Here is a 17,051-nt window from a genome sequence, read left to right on the forward strand (position 1 = left end):
CTACCATATGTGTGGCATCACTCGATACAAGAAGAGGAAGAAAGCTCCTCGAAAAGTGGTGTGGTACTTTCCGATCACTCCTCGTCTGTAGCGCTATTTCACGGACCCTAAGGTAGCAAAGCTCCTGCGTTGGCACGTGGATAGGGAGGATAAGAAGCGAGAAGATGATGCAAATGATCCGGAGATAAATAAAAAAGACAAGATGCTGAGTCACCCAAAGGATGCGAGCCAGTGGCAAGCGTTGAACTTCAAACACCCAGAATTTGGGAAGGATCCAAGGAATATCGTGTTGGGCGTGAGAACCGATGGAGTCAATCCGTTTGGCAGCCAGAGAAGCAGACATAGCACCTGGCCTGTGTTTGTGTGGATGTACAACCTTCCCCCCTGGTTGTGCATGAAGAGGAAGTACATTCACATGAGTACGCTAATTGAAGGGCCGAAACAACCAGGGAACAACATCAATCTGTATCTGGGGCTGCTGAAAGAGGAGCTACACACGCTGTGGAAAATGCCAGCCAATACGTGAGACGCTGCAGAGAAAGAATATTTCCCTATGAGAGCCGCACTGCTCACGACGGTGCACGACTATCTCGGTTACGGATATCTCGCGGGGCAGGTGGTCCACGGATTTTCTGGATGCATCAGGTGCATGGATGACACAACGTATCGCTAGCTAGATAGAGATCCCAGGTCTTCAAAAACCGTGTTCATGGGACATCGAAGGTGGCTTCGCGACGATTACCCGTGGAGGAAACGCAAGGATCTGTTCGATGGTGAAACCGAACCCCGAAAACACCCGCGTACGAGGAGCAGCGAGGAAATAGACCAGCTGTTGAAAAATTGGAAAGATTGCCCACTGCCGAGAAAGAAGCAAAAGGCGCCAAAGCCGGGAAAGAAGCGAAAGGCGCCAGAGCCGCTGCTGAAGGTATGGAAAACGAGGTCTCTTTTCTGGGACTTGCCGTACTGGAAGATCCACCGTGTGCCTCACAGCCTTGATGTCATGCATATCACGAAGAACGTGTGCGAGAGTCTGCTTGGTACCCTGCTCAACATGCCAGAGAGGACCAAAGATGGGCCGAAAGCAAGGGCAGACTTGAAATCAATGGGCATCAGGGAGGAGCTTCACGCTGATGATGATGATGATGATGATGAGGCGAAGCAGGACACGGAAAGTCGTCGCAAAGGCAAAAAGGCCAAGAAGACCGGAAATGACTACCCTCCCACGTGCTTCACTCTAAATCAGGAGGAGATCGAGCAGTTTTTCACCTGCCTCGTAGGAGTAAAACTTCCTTACGGTTACGCGGGGAAGATAAGAAGATACCTAGACCCAGCGAAGCAAAAGTTTAGCGGGATGAAGTCTCACGACTGTCACGTGCTGATGACGCAGATACTTCCAGTTGCAATCCGTGGGGTCATGGACGCGCACGTCCGTGAAACGCTATTTGGCCTATGCAACTTTTTCGACGTGATCTCTCGAAAGTCGGTTGGCGTGAGGCAACTCAGAAGGCTACAGTAAGATATTGTGGTGATACCATGCGAGCTTGAGATGTACTTCCCGCCCACATTCTTTGACGTTATGGTGCATCTGCTGGTCCATATCATGGAGGATATCATCCAACTTGGGCCGATGTTCCTGCACAGCATGATGTCGTTCGAAAGGATGAATGGTGTCATCAAAGGATACGTTCGCAACATGTCACATCCAGAGGGAAGCATAGCTAGGGGATTTCTGACCGAAGAGTGCATCTCCTACTGCACCAATTATCTAGGCATCGAGGACCCCGTTGGTCTGCCCGTCAACAGGCACCTCGGCAGGCTCGCTGGATGGGGTCACTGTGAGGGTCGCCGTGAAATGCATGTCGACTTCGAGGGTCGACTCGCTGACTTTGAAAGAGCAAACCTAGTCACGCTACAACACATAGACGTGGTCAATCCTTGGGTGGTAGAGCACAAAACCTTTATTGAGAAGATGTACAATGATTGAGGCCAACAGAGGACGGATGGAGATATAATGAAAGAGCACAACTCATGTTTCACGCGTTGGTTAAACAGAAGCTTCTATCGTACCCTTTACATGAGGATTCTTCCGCGGAAGAACAACTCATATTCGCCTTGTCACAGGGCGCCGAGCACAACCTGATGACCTATGAGGCGTATGATATCAACGGCTACACATTCTACACCGAGGACAAGGACATGAAGAGCGATGGTTATCATAACTCCGGGGTAACGATGGAATCCTACACCGGTAACGACAAGGACAGATACTACGGAAGGATCGAGGAGATCTGGGAGCTGAGCTACGCTGGGGAGAAGGTCCCGATGTTCCGTGTCAGATGGGCCAAGAGAGTCCTAAAAGAAGACCGGTATTTCACCACCATGGTTATACCCGAAGCCAAATCCAAGACCGCGGGCGCAAACATCACCGCAAAAAATGAGCCATGGGTACTGGCTTCCGAAGTGGACCAATGCTTCTTCATTACCGACCCGTCAAAGCCCAGTCATGTTGTCGTGAGGAGAGGCAAAAGGTAGATCATCGGAATGGATGGAGTAGCCAATGAGCAAGACTTCGACAAGTACGGCGACCTGAAGATCGAACATGACGACGACGATGAAGTAGCAGAATACACCACAAGAAGAAGCAGGACCACCCTACCTAAAGGACATTCGTTCCACAGAAGAACTCCATTTGCAAAAAAGAAGGGCAAGAAGATTGTGAACAGATAGCTAGCTAGCTAAGATCGATTGTATTTAAATCGTAGTCTTCATTTCTCAATTGTATTACATGGGCACTTTTTGAACTCATGAATATTTTTGAATTTCCTGGGCACTTTTTGAATTCATGTATATTTTTTCAAATTTGATGAATATTTTTAAATCTCGATCGCTATCCCCCTCCATCTCGATCTCGATCCCCGGCCCGCTCCACCGCCGCCGAGCACCCACTGCACCCTCCCCCGCTCCACCGCCGCCGCCGACCCACCGCATATATGTTACTCCTGAAAGCATATAAAGTTTGTCAAATTTGGAGCTATGGATATCTAGTTATGATGTAAACAAGTTTGAACATATTTAAACACAAATAAATATCAAACAACATTTTAAATGTTTTTAACATGGCAACAAACTGCATATTATTTCTCTACATGAAATTCTGAGCATCTAGCATATGTGACATGTTATATTTGGATGCATGCATAAAAAGATATGTGCAAAGAAAAAAATGTATAAAAACAAAAATTGGGGAGCCTGGGAATCGAACCCAGGACCTCCCAGTGTGTGTGCTGCGTGCTAACTAGTCGGGCTAGTGTGTGTGTTCTGTTTCAGATACGGTTAGGTGGAATAATCACACCACCTCCATTTGTCTTTTGCGCCACCTCCATTCCCACACCGCCCTCTTCACCTGCACTACCGGAAGAGCATCATCATCACCATTTCCTCGGATGAAGCCGAGTCCTAATTGGCGCCACCAAAGAGGTTGTACACTAATCGCTGCATTTTCTTCTTGATTCGATCTCACGGTGTTGCTGGTGCTCGGTCCGGAGCCGACACGGTGCGGCTCCATCCACGGCGGCATCCCTGGCCACTTCCTCCATGGCGTCGCTCCCTCGATGGTGACATCCACATTAGTGGGAGCTGATGCTGCTTTAGCTCGCGCTTGCGCTGCTGCTCTGCTCTTGCTCTCGGTCCCCTGCTTGGTCTGCTCTTTCTCTTGCTCTTGATCTTGCTTGCGATGCTGCTCCGATTTAGCTACACTTCAGTTGACTGAATCAACTTTCGGGTCAGTCAATTTTTAGGGGGGGGGGCTCGTCGGAGTGAAGAAAGAACCAGCTGCAGCGGGGAGGGGGGCTCGGCGGAGAGGTACCCCAGTATCTATCTTAGGGTTTAGGGTTGGGGCGGTAGTCACCGGCGGTGGTGGGGCGGTGGCGTGGGGATCGCTGGAGAAAAAGCTCGGCACGGGGGGGGGCTACAGGGATGGCCGGGGTGGCGGCGGACCGGCGGGCGATGGGGAGTGGTTTCGGGGCGGGCGGGGCTGCGGGGGGCGGCTGTTTGGCCGGTGGTGGCTGGCTACTCAGGGTAGCCTCACCTGATGCTGCTAAACGACCAGCTGCCCCGGCTCTCGCATGCGCTGCTGCTGCTGCTACTGCTTTTCTGCTACTAGTGCGTTCAGATTCGACAGAAAACTTCAGTTTCGACAGTTAAGTTCAGTTTCCACAGTTAAATTCAGTTTCGACAGTTAAGTTCAGAGATGAGCGGCTGACATATTTTACATCTAGCACTTTGTGGTTATGTATTTTACGTCATCTATTGGAGATGCTATTAGAATTCCACTCAGGTTAACATTGTCTCTCTTGTCCTGCTTCAGCCTCGGCGTCGTACAACTCAGCGGAGCTGCTCCAACGACGAAACCCTCCATCACAGCGGAGCAGTACCCCGGGCTCCATCTCCAGACGCCTAAGATCTTCTTCCCCTCCTCCGACAGCCAAGTCAGCCGAATCATCCTCACCGACCAACCCAATCACGATGAGATCGACATGGCTTCGCCAAAGAGGTTGTAGACTTGTTGCATCTCTTTTTTACTCTACATGTTATATATATTGTTTTTTGACAGAAAGACTGTAAGGGAACCCCCTATAGTATAATTGGTGCAACAAACCCAAATTGCAAGTACCATGCCTTGAACCTGTGTGGGTGGGAAGGCATCAGCCCCTTCACACCACTAGGCTATGCCTTAGTCTGCATGTTATATATATTGTCCACTGAGCACACGCAGTAACGTGAAATACGATTAGTTTCTCCTACTATATGACAAGCAGTGAGGTACCAGGCAACTTAGCTATTCGTGATGGACTCTCTTGAACGCCATCATTATTAATCTCTATGAGTTTGAGTTGTGCATTTGTCGATGGGCCTGGGAGTTGAGCTAGTTGGGCAGTGGCCTGGGTCCAAAGTAATAGAACTAGCACAAAAACATTTTTTGAGTGTAGGCTTTTCCTTGCTCAAGCCTGCCTACTAGAATCGCCAATGCTTGAAAGGAAAAGTGAAGGAAAAACATAGGAATTGGAAAGTTTCCTACGGTACTACTATTCATGAATTTGGTTCAAAGGAATGAAGTAAAGGAAAATTGTAGGATTTGTTCCTTTAGAATCTCCTTGAAAGAAAAACTGTAGGAATTTTAATTTCCACTTGTCCTCCTTTTCAAATTCCTATTCATGAAGCACAAGACTAAGATATAGTAGCATAAGAGCATTATAACCGTATATTTTCTTGTGGTTTGACTTAATCTCACCTTGCTGCTTTGCATCCTGTGATCTTCCAATTCTTGTGAATCAAACACCTAGATTGGCCTAAATCCTGTGTTTTTAAACTCTCTGTTTTGCACGTGCATTCCTATCCCATTCCTGTCTATTTCCTATCCCTGCATTGTAGAATCCTCAAATTCAAACAAGCCCTTACACAATTACTTCTGTTACAGATATGTGTCAAAGAAAACCTTGTGTGGTTTGTCCTGCTCCTGTTGCGCTGTGTTCCACCCCAGCTCAGCTGCTCCAACGATGGAAGGGTTCACCACAGCAGGGATCCACTCTCCAGACTGTCTTTTGCCGCCTCAAATCTTCTTCCTCGCCGCCGGCAGCCACGACAACTGCATTACCATCATCAACTGAGCATATGACCTTGAGGACTACACGGGTTCGCAAGAGAGGTCGCACTCTTCCGTGTATGCTTATGTTATGCATCACATAATATGATGACATGCTACTTTATCGTCGTGTTCACCTATTAGACTCCGAGTCTGGTCCAAACTAATGCTGAAACTTGAGTTTTTAAATGGTTGTGGGGTACATATTGGGGCAGCAATCAGTACTATATGTCTACTATCTGGTTAATCTCGGGTGTCTACTATGAGTTTCATGTTGGGTGCAAACAAACATTAAAGGAGATATTATGTGTATTTTTTAACTAAATCTATTATCTGCCTGCTATCATTGGTTTTGGGTCTATCCACAGTTTGCTACCATCCCCCTGGATTTGTGCATGCACTCCTTACATAATCTCATTATGTTTTATTCCTATGCATGTCAGTTATTCTACACAATGGAACTAAACATGTAGAGCAAAAGAGACGAGCCTTGTGTGGCAATAAAATTTCATGCAGACGTCGCTCCATGGTGGGTGCAAAGGCAGCCCCCTCCACCCATTTCGGATTGTAATCAAGAGGAAGATAATTGTTCTAAGGGTGATTCAGAAGGAGAAGACCACTCCTATTTACCCCGTGAGGCCTTTGCTCTAACTTGGCATGCTGATGTTGGTAATATCATGCATATGGTGCCTTGCATTGCTTGCTGGATACATCAAATATGTCATCTTCTTAGTTTAGACATGCTTTGTGTCAATGCCATATGTTTAGTTTCTTTATCGTATATGTGAATCACGCAATGCCATCGTGTTTAGCCAGGCATCATATATGTGAATTTTGCAATGCCACCCTGGTTAGCCAGTCATCTTATATGTGAATTATATCATGCCATCATTTTTTATTACGTGTTAAATTTGTCAACAATTTTAGTACATTCAATTACTCTTCCTGTGCATCAGCCATTCGGCACGGTCATGGAAAAATATGAAGTGGAAACAAGGTCTTCAGAGCAGACAATGCTATCTGACGAAGCACATGTCTTGCTGGTTACAGATAGCTCCTCAGAGGAGGATTCAGAGACAAATGACCAGTCCTATTCCCCCCCCCCCCGAGGTGCATGCTATAACTTGGCAGGGTTATGTTGCTCATATCGTGCGTATGGTATCTTGCATTGCTATGTCATTTGCTTAGTTTAGACATGTTTTGTGTGAATGACACCTGTTTAGTGTCTAATTACCATATATGTGAATTATGCGATGCCATCTTGTTGCAAGACATTATATATGTGAATTATGCAATGCTATCTTGTTGCAAGGCATTATATATGTGAATTATGCAATGCCATGTTGTTTAGCCAAGCGTCATATATGTGAATTATATCATGACGTCCTTTTTTTTATTTCTCGTTGCATTTGTCGACAATGTTTGTATATTCAACTGCTCTTCCTATGCATCAGCCATTTGAATTGGTGATGGAGAAATCTAGAGTGAAAACAAGGTCTTCAGAGCAGACAATGCTACCTGCTAAAGCAGATATCTTGCTAGTTACAGATAGCTCTTTAGAGGAGGATTCAGAGGAAGATGGCCAGTCCTATTATCCCCCTGAGGTGTATGCTCAAACTTGGCAGGTTTATATTACTCATATCATGCATATGTTGTATTGCAGTGCTTAGTTTTTACATCATATGCACAATATTGAATGTCATCTCCTTAGTTGACACATCATATACGCGATTGCCCTCTGCTCACTTCCTTAGTATATAAAACATATATTTGAATTATATCATGCCAAGATGTTTACATAGACAACATGTATCTGAATTATGGCATGCCAACCCATTTTCTAAAGACATAATATAGTTATATCATCTCATCCTGTTTACATAGTCATCATATTTTGAATTATGTCATTCTATCCTATTTAGTTAGCCATCATACATTTGAAATTGTGTCATGTTATCCTGTTTAATTAGACATCATATATGTGAAATTATGTCCTGCTATTCTGTTTAGTTAGACAACATAAGTATGAATTATTTCATGCCTAGTTTTCTTCCCTACTATCCATTCCACCTGTCTATCTTACAAAGTTTGTACATTCAATTACTTTTCTTGTTTATCAGCCATTTCAATTGGAGGGGGTGATGGCAGTATCTGTGGGAGTAAAAACATGGTCTTCAGAAAAGATTGTGATACATGTCGATGCAGATAGGACCACGGTTGTACTTGCCCAAGAACCAGCCCCACCACACATAACAAAGACTCACACAGATTGTACCCCTACCCAGTTGGACAGAGAACCAGCTACACCCCTTCTAACCCCAACCCCAGCAGATAGTAACCCAGTTCCAGTTGACACAGCACCGTCTCCACCACAGAGCACCCAAACACAAGCAGTTAGTAAGGCAACTGTAGTGCCCAAAGCACGAGGACCACCACTCCGAACCCCAAGTCAACGCTTAAAGCAGAAAAAGAATTGTTCTCAGGTCAGGTTCCGAACCTATGGTTCATACTACTTTGCTCTTCCATCACTGTATTTACTCATGCCAACTAATTTCAAATTGAAGGATGCAATTGAAACTCCAATGGCACAACAGGTATGTTTTAAACCTGTTTCTTTAACGTGTTTGCTATTGTAACTTGCTCTATGTTGATTTCAGTTTCAATTGAATAAATAGTTATGTTCTCATGCCATGCACATTACAAGTGTTGTTATTGCTGTGTAGTTTCCCACACTTACATTTTGTCTATGCTGCTTTGTCTTAAATAGATATGATTCAAACTGTATCTATCTTGATTTGGCAACATAAACCAGTGTATATGATATGTTGCTTTGTTCCCTATATTTGCACCGGTGGCGAACTTTGATGCCCAGTGGATGTAATATGTGTGATAGCCATGATAGCCTAGCGTAAGTTGTTTGCTTATTTATTTCCTTGTTGTCTTGTTTATTTGTTTGCTTGTAGTCAGTGCAGTTCTTTTTCCGCGGTTTGCTAGTGGCCGCAATAACCTATTTTTTAAAACTAGGCCACAATAACCATGGGCTACATATTTACTATATTTACCATGGCCCTCCTACGGGCCGTAGAAATAATGGGCCATCTACGGGCCGTAGAAACAATGTGCCTTCCACGGTCCGTAGCATCAATGGGCCTTCTACGTGCCGTATGATCGATAGGCCAAACATGGGCCAATAACAGACCGCATTATGGGCCGTAAACAGGATAGATTTGGAATCGTCCATTCATGGGCCGACAATAACAGGCCTTCATTAAATCAGCTGTATTTGATGATGTTATGAAAATGGCCCAACGGAGTAACGGGCCGCAAACGGGCCGATTGTAACCACGGGCTAAATTTGGCCCACATGCAGAAAAGGCCAATGACGGGCCGTAAGTAACCAAATGCTGGAAATGAGCCCAAGAATAAATGGGCCCTAAGAAGGCCGAAAGATAACACGGGTTGGAAACGGCCCAATGGAATAATAGGCAGTTAATGGGTATAAAAGGGTACACTATTCATTGCAGGCCAGATTCACCACGGGCCGTTAATGGGCCAAGAGTTACAAATGGTCTCGTATGGGCTGAAAGAAATCATGGGCCATACATGGGCCGAAAGTTACAATGGGCTGGAATCATATTGGAAGGCCCAGATGATGCTACTGGGCTTAATTCGGATAGGGCGTAACGGGCCATGAGTTAGCGGGATGTAAATGGGCTATATACAAAAAGGCCGTTAACATGCTTTCCGTGGGCCGGCCCGTCACCTTTTGACCAAGTCAAACGGGCCGGCCTTTTCACCAGAATGGGCCTCTGTTGGGCCGTGCCACGTGTTGACGTATCATAGGCGCCTCCTATCCAATGAATGGATGACATATGTCCCAATGGTGAGCCAACAAGTGTTTCCTCCGGCCAATGAGAATTTTACACATGGAAAATCCTCATTGGTCCGGGCTATTAGCGGGTTATCGGATCCAAAATCAGACCCGATAGCTTAATGGTGTCCCGTTACGGAGGATGCCACATGTCGGCCACCCTTGACGAAAGAACTTCCATGACGCGCCATTTATAGTCATGGAAGTGGACACTTCCGTGATGATAATTTTGGTAATGTCATGGAACACTTCTACGACAGCACATGTATGACTATCTTGATTCTGTCATAAAATTGTCATGGATGTACATGCATGACAGAAAACGTGACCTACTATGACAAACATGTATCATCATGGAAGTGTATTTTTTTGTAGTGAGTGGATGACATCTGTCCCAGCGATGAGCCAACACGTGTTTCCTCCGGCCAATGAGAATTTTACACATGGAAAATCCCCATTGGTCCGGGCTGTTAATGGGTTATCGGATCCAAATCCAGACCCCATAGCTTAACGACGACCCTTTATGATGGATGCCACGTGTCGGTCACCCTTGACGAAAGAACTTCCATGACGCGCTATTTATCGTCATGGAAGTGGACACTTCCGTGATGATAATTTTGGTAATGTCATGGAACACTTCTACGACAGCACAGGTATGACTATCTTGATTCTGTCATAATTTTTTCATGGATGTACATACATGATAGAAAACGCGACCAACTATGACAAACACCTATCATCACGGAAGTGTATTTTTTGTAGTGCATTGTTCGACTTCGCGAAGACGCGAAGAGCCAAGGGCAAGGTTTAGTAGTATGATTAGTAATACTACTAGAACCACATGGTGGAGCATCTGTACTCTTATTTTATTTTAAACTCTGATAAAGTACACATTTATTCGGGAGAAGGGCAAAAAACGTCAGCCCAATAGTAGTATTAAAAAACATCGAACATGTAATGATGATATCGATCAACCATCCTCGAATATATCTTGGCCTCCGTGTGAGCCCGTCTGTGTGTTCTCGCTCCTCGTCTCTCTCAATGAACGGCGGGTTGGCCATTTTGCCGTCAATTGAGATCGGTTTGATCACACTCTGGTCCCACATGTCAGTGATATGCCAAGAGGAAGTGCACCTTCATAGTACTCCTCCCTCCGTCATAGTTTACAGGTTGTGCTTCATTCTGATGCATTTCTCTCCATGCATTTCCACCACCAGAGAGACTTTAAACGCGTTTGGTTTAATGCTTAATTAATTAGGGCATGGTAACCACAATCAAGTCCACAATTTTCTCTCAATGTACTACGTGTGTACGCGGAGTGGAGTATGTGCATGCATGTGTGTACTCGGGGTGGAAGCACTGCATCCATGTGTGTACGCATTATTTCCTCTAGTAATAGACGTCGTGCTATAACTACCAATGCTATTTTCCAGGTCAATCGCTAGTCGCCTTGGTCCTAGAAATTGTTTTTTTGAAGCGCGCTCTATAAACAGTGACGGAGGGTGTAGTATGAGCGGATTCAAAGAAGAGCGTATTGATGGTTGCTTCTTCCAGTGGGAAAGGTGGGGCTTATGATTTGACTACTCATTACTCACTCTTAGTGCGGCGCAACGACATGGATGAGTCTCCCATGCGGTTGTGCACTACTCCCTCCATTCTTAAATATACTACAGAGTATTTGTCTTTCTAGAGATTTCAAAGAGTGACTACATATGAAGCAAAATGAGTGAATCTACACTCTAAAATATGTCCATTTGAAATTTGTAAAAAGATAAATATTTAGGAATGGAGGAAGTATAATTTTGTGCATGGCACATGGACCCGGATGCTGAAGAGGCTTCTGGCAATGCTATCAAGCTTCCAGCATTTGTTTACATAATTGACATACTATACAAGTAATTTTTCGGCGACATGAAATTGTACAATGCTCTGAGCTTTCAGCTTTTGTTTCGTGTGTCTTGCCATCCATGATCTTTCGGAAACAATAGAAAACTAACCCTTGCTAATACATCTCAATGATTAGCAGATCTGATGAGGACATGACTACCTTGGATACGACCAAAAATATTGCATACATGTATATTTGTGAGGTGATTTCTAATGCAAACTATGCAATAATTTATTTATGTCATCCAGGACAAAAATACTTCACAAACTTTTGTGCCATGTCTAATTGCAGGTGTATGGGACATTTGTACAATCCACATATGAAGATAAGGGAAAAAGAGAAGTTTAGGTGCTGTTCAAAAAGTCCTCTCACATCACTTTTAGGCCAAGAGAAGATAGAGTCCAAGTCTCTCATGTTCTGGATTCAGATTCGGACTGCATAGACATACCTGACTCAAAACGCCAACAACTTGTTCATACGGACTCCGAATTGGGCGATTTTTTTGTTTGAAAGTAGATTTCATGTTCTTTCCAACACAATTGGATTCACCTTCAAATTCGTCCAGAGCGTTGAGTTATGGACGAAACAATCTGACATTGCATCAAAATCCGAGTCAAACTACAAGCCCAAAGGTGTTGCATCACCTCCACTTGGGCCGATGAGCCTTGTACGACCTAGGGTTAGTTTAAGGATGCCTTGGGAAGTCTGATAACCCACAAGTATAGGGGATCGCAACAGTTTTCTAGGGTAGAGTATTCAACCCAAATTTATTGATTCGACAGAAGGGGAGCCAAAGAATATTCTCAAGTATTAGCAGCTGAGTTGTCAATTCAACCACACCTGGAAACTTAATATCTGCAGCAAAGTGTTTAGTAGCAAAGTAATATGATAGTAGTGGTAACGGTAGCAAAGAGTAATAGTAGCAAAAGTAATGTTTTTAGTATTTTGTAGGGATGATAGCAATAGCAACGGAAAAGTAAATAAGCGAAGAACAATATATGGAAAGCTCGTAGGCAATGGATCCGTGATAGAAATTATGCCAAATGCGGTTCATCATGTAATAGTCATAATCTCGGGTGACACAGAACTAGCTCCAATTCATCAATGTAATGTAGGCATGTATTCCGAATATAGTCATACGTGCTTATGGAAAAGAACTTGCATGCCATCTTTTGTCCTACCCTCCCGTGGCAGCGGGGTCCTAGCGGAAACTAAGGTATATTAAGGCCTCCTTTTAATAGAGTACCGGACCAAAGCATTAACACATAGTGAATACATGAACTCCTCAAACTACGGTCATCACCGGTAAGTATCCCGATTATTGTCACTTCGGGGTTAACAGATCATAACACATAATTGGTGACTATAGACTTGCAAGATAGGATCAAGAACTCTCATATATTGATGAAAACAAAATAGGTTCAGATCTTAAATCATGGCACTCGGGCCCTACTGACAAGCATTAAGCATAGCACAGTCATAGCAACATCAATCTTAGAACATAGTGGATACTAGGGATCAAACCCTAACAAAACTAACTCGATTACATGATAAATCTCATCCAACCCATCACCGTCCAGCAAGCCTACGATGGAATTACTCACGCACGGCAGTGAGCATCATGAAATTGGTGATGGAGGAAGGTTGATGATGATGATGGCGACGGATTCCCCTCTCCGGAGCCCCGAACGGACTCCAGATCAGCCCTCCCGAGAGGTTTTAGGGCTTGGCGGCGGCTCCGTATCGTTAAACGCGATGAATCCTTCTCTCTGATTTTTTTTCTCCCCGAAAGCAAATATATAGAGTTGGAGTTGAGGTCGGAGGAGCTCCAGGGGGCCCACTGGGTAGGGGGCACGCCCTAGGGGGCAGGCGCGCCCCCCACCCTCGTGGCTAGGGTGTGGCCCCCCTGGTCTTCATATTTTGCAAGGATTTTTTATTATTTCCAAAAAGATGTTCCGTGAAGTTTCAGGTCATTCCGAGAACTTTTGTTTCTGCACATAAATAACACCACGGCAATTCTGCTGAAAACAGCGTCAGTCCGGGTTAGTTCCATTCAAATTATGCAAGTTAGAGCCCAAAACAAGGGCAAAAGTGTTTGGAAAAGTAGATACGACGGAGACGTATCAACTCCCCCAAGCTTAATCCTTTGCTTGTCCTCAAGCAATTCAATTGACAAACTGAAAGTGACAAAGAAAAACTTTTACAAACTCTGTTCGCTCTTGTTGTTGTAAATATGTAAAGCCAACATTCAAGTTTTCAGCAAAGATTATGAACTAACCATATTCACAATAACGCATAGGTCTCATGTTACTCATATCAATGGCATAATCAACTAGAAAGCAATAATAGTAAATCTCGGATGACAACACTTCCTCAAAACAATCATAATATGATATAACAAGATGGTATCTCGCTAGCCCTTTCTGAGACCGCAAAACATAAATGTAGAGCACCTTTAAAGATCAAGGACTGACTAGACATTGTAATTCATGGTAAAAGAGATCCAGTCAAGTCATACTCAATGTAAACTAACAGTAATGAATGCAAATGATAGCGGTGCTCTCCAACTGGTGCTTTTTAATAAGAGGATGATGACTCAACATGAAAGTAAATAGATAGGCCCTTCATAGAGGGAAGCAAGGATTTGTAGAAGTGCCAGAGCTCGGTTTTGAAATAGAGGTGAATAATATTTTGAGCGGTATACTTTCATTGTCAACATAACAACCAAGAGATGGCGATATCTTCCATACTACACACATTATAGGCGGTTTCCAAACGGAATGGTAAAGTTTATACTCCCCCTCCACCAACACACATCAATCCATGGCTTGCTCGAAACAACGAGTGGCTCCAACTAACAAGAGTCCCAGGGGGAGTTTTGTTTGGAATTATTTTAATTTTATTTGCATAAAGCATGGGACTGGGCATCCCGGTGACCAGCCATTTTCTCGTGAGTGAGGATGGGAGTCCACTCCTCTTGAGAATAACCCGCCTAACATGGAAGATCCGGACAACCCTAGTTGATACATGAGCTATTCGAGCATACAAAACAGGATATTTATTTGAAGGTTTAGAGTTTGGCACATACAAATTTACTTGGAACGGCAGGTAGATACCATGTATAGGTAGGTATAGTGGACTCATGTGGAATAACTTTGGGGTTTAAGGGATTGGATGCACAAGCAGTATTCCGGTTACTAGAGGTGAAGGGTAGCAAAAGACTGGGAAGTGACCAGCTAGTTGTCATTGCAAACATGTTTATTCATAATAGGCTGAATCGGGAACAATGAACTAATAATATTTACAAAAACAAGAGAGGTCGAGTTCATACCAGCTTTTCTCATCTCAGTCAGTCCATCATATATCGTCATAATTGCCTTTCACTTGCACGACCGAATAGTGTGAATAATAATAATAGTGCACGTGCATTGGACTAAGCTGGAATCTGCAAGCATTCAATAAATAGGAGAAGACAAGGCAATATGGGCTCTTTTGTCAGATCAACAAAAATGCATATAAGAGCCACTTCAACAATTTAATCATGGTCTTCTCCTATCGACCCCAAAGAAAAGAAAAGAAATAAAACTATTTACACGGGAAAGCTCCCAACAAGAAAAAGAAGAACAGGAAATATTTTTGGTTTTTTTTAATTACTCCTACAAGCATGTAAATTAACTTGTTAAAAGCTACAACTAATTTTTTTCTTAAGGTTTATCAAACACACAAGAAGAAAGCATAAAAAGGAAATAAACTAGCATGGATGATACAATGAAAAAGTATGAGCACCGACATCTAACAATGAGTGTGTGAACATGAATATAATGTCGGTGACAAATACATACTCCCCCAAGCTTAGGCTTTTGGCCTAAGTTGGTCTATGGCCACGGTTGGCCTGGCGGATATCCATAGTTGTAGCCGGGGTCGTACTGAGATGCAGCGGCTATCGCCTCCTGAGCTGCAGCGTGGCGACGAGCGGCCTCCGCCCTCCTCTCGTACTCATTTGCCTCCTCTCTGGTAATAAAATGCCTTCCTTTTGCCTGATAATCAAAGAAGGTAGGAGCAGGGAGAGTAATACTGACAGTATGACATCTGTCAAAGATTAAGCGATACTGGAGAGGTGATTCGTTCCTCTCAACAAACTGGTGGTGAAACATAGCATTAAAGTCTAGGTAAGCAGGAGGCAATTCAATGTCATCATTACGTATGGTTACACTAAGAAAATCAGCTAAGCGGGTTGCATAAATTCCTCCAAAGAAATCTCGATTAAATCTATTATGATGCAACCTATGTGCAACAATGGCTCCCAAATTATAAGATTTGTCTCCTAACATAGCACTCCTAAGAATACTGAGGTCAGGGACACACATATGACATGCTTCATCTTTACCATTTATGCACCTACCTATGAAGAGATCAAAATAATGTATAGCAGGAAAATGAATGCTCCCTATGGTAGCGTGTGCTATGTCTCTAGATTCCCCCACAGTTATACTAGCAAGAAAATTTCTAAATTCAGATTTGCGGGGTTCACTAGCACTACCCCATTGTGGAAGTTTGCAAGCAGTGGTAAAATCCTCTAAGTCCATCGTATAAGATTTTTCATAAAGATCAAACAGGACAGTTGGAGAATTACGTGAAGATGAAAATTCAAACCTCCTCACAAAGGAACTAGTGAGATAGTGGTACTGGAGGCATTTTTCTGCCTCGAAGCTCACAAGATTAGCGTTACGCAGATATGCATTAAATTCTTCCTTGATTCCCGCTCGATCCATAAAGTTTTCTGAAGGCCATTCACAAGGCCGCACTGGAGCGTCCCTTGGTGGCTCATCGTCGGCATCACGCATTGCAAGCCTGGGTCCTTGCTTCCTTGAAGAACCACCTTGGTACATTTTCCTAAGCATATTTCTTCCTCTGAAAAATTTCTGAAATTTTTAGTAACTTCAAACAAAAGTGAACCAAACTCAACAATATTGATAGCAACTACTCCTACAAGTGCCTAAAGCCTATATCATGCATCAAAACTACATGGAACCATATAAATTTGACATGTGAGCTCAAGAACATGGTCACCTAGCAGCACAAATTTGCAATGAATAAAGCACTAGAACAAAAACTAATTGGACCAATGGAGGAGTCACATACCAAGGAACAATCCCCCCAAGCAGTTTTGTGAGAGGTGCTTTGAGCAAGGAGATCGAAAATGGCAGCTAAATGAGCTTGGACTCAGGTTTGAACTAGATAATCGTGTTTGCGGGAGGAAGAAGGAGTGTGTGGGTGCAGGAACAAGTGGAGGAGGGCCACCATGGGCCCACGAGGCAGGGGGCGCTCCCTAGACCCTCGTGGCCAGGTGCTTGCCCCCTGTGGTGTTCTCAGTGCCAGATATTCTCAAATATTCCAGAAAAAATCATATTTAAATTTCAGGGCATTTGGAGAACTTTTATTTTCAGGGTATTTTTATATTGCGCAAATAATTCAGATAACAAACAGAAAATACTATTTTATTTTATTGTATATAAATAACAGAAAGTAAAAGGAGGGTATAGAGAGTTGTGTTTTCTAAATTCATCCATCTCATGCTCATCAAAAGGAATCCACTAACAAGGTTGATCAAGTCTTGTTAACGAACTCATTTCGAATAACATGGAACCGGA

This window comes from Triticum aestivum, chromosome 3A (genome assembly GCF_018294505.1).
Source record: "Triticum aestivum cultivar Chinese Spring chromosome 3A, IWGSC CS RefSeq v2.1, whole genome shotgun sequence".
NCBI classification, from domain to species: domain Eukaryota; kingdom Viridiplantae; phylum Streptophyta; class Magnoliopsida; order Poales; family Poaceae; genus Triticum; species Triticum aestivum.